The sequence below is a fragment of the Vulpes lagopus genome, chromosome X (genome assembly GCF_018345385.1).
Source record: "Vulpes lagopus strain Blue_001 chromosome X, ASM1834538v1, whole genome shotgun sequence".
Lineage (NCBI taxonomy): Eukaryota > Metazoa > Chordata > Mammalia > Carnivora > Canidae > Vulpes > Vulpes lagopus.
Window position 1 is genome coordinate 16,540,356 of NC_054848.1, and position 902 is coordinate 16,541,257.

At 34.5% G+C, this 902-nt stretch overlaps 1 pseudogene; it reads right to left on the minus strand.

Annotated features, from left to right (window-relative positions):
• Positions 1–239: 239 nt before the first annotated feature.
• Positions 240–678, minus strand: LOC121483325 (annotated as a pseudogene).
• Positions 679–902: the final 224 nt, after the last annotated feature.

Sequence of the window (902 nt, forward strand, 5' to 3'; positions counted from 1 at the left end):
TAGCTCTTATTTATAAGACTAAGCCCTTATGTATGTATGGATGCAGGTTTTGAGAATCCCATTCTTGAGATCTAGAGGCAAAATTGGGTGTCATGATGCAGATGGGAAGAGATGGATAGTGTTTTATAGACTGTAGTATTAAAAACATGAAATCATTCGTTTTATATTTTTCACAAAGGCACCAAACAATTTTTTTCATTTTAACAGTTTTTATTTAAAGTCATATATAAGATTAGACTTTATTCCTGCATCTTCTCAATTTTTCCTTATATTTGCCCTCTTCCTTTCCTACTTGGTGAGATTTGGTTTTACCTTCAAGGATTTTTTTTTTTTGTGGTCTTTGTCCAGATTTAGTCTAGTGATAACCACCTTGTTAGGATGAATGCCCACATGGACAGTTGTGTCAGTCACCTTTCTTGCTGTACTGTTTCAGTGTAGATGACACATTTCTTCCTGAAAAACCTAGACTACTTTGCCAATTTGCTGACCTTTGTAGTGTCCTTGCACAACCTATACTTCATCATCTTTTCAGATGGGTATTGATTGAACGTTTTACTTCTGTCTCAGCTCTTTGGAAAGAGGGAAAGACATAATCCTCCTGTGAATGCAGGAAGGTACATTGAAATAGATTTTGTGGTTCTTGCTCTGGTCAGAAGTCACAAAAGGATCGAACTTCATTTCGGTTGCTGGCATTTCAGGGATGGTTGCCAACAATTTCCTACTTAAATGTTTCCTTGTAATTTTATCAAATAGGCTTTATTTATATGATATGCCATCTGATACTGAACAAATGTTAATGTTCTTTTTATTTGATGGTACTAATAAACATGTTTAAAAATATTTTTGAGGGCTTTTTATGTAATCTTGTTGTACCAGGTGCTCTGGCATATAAAACTTATGAT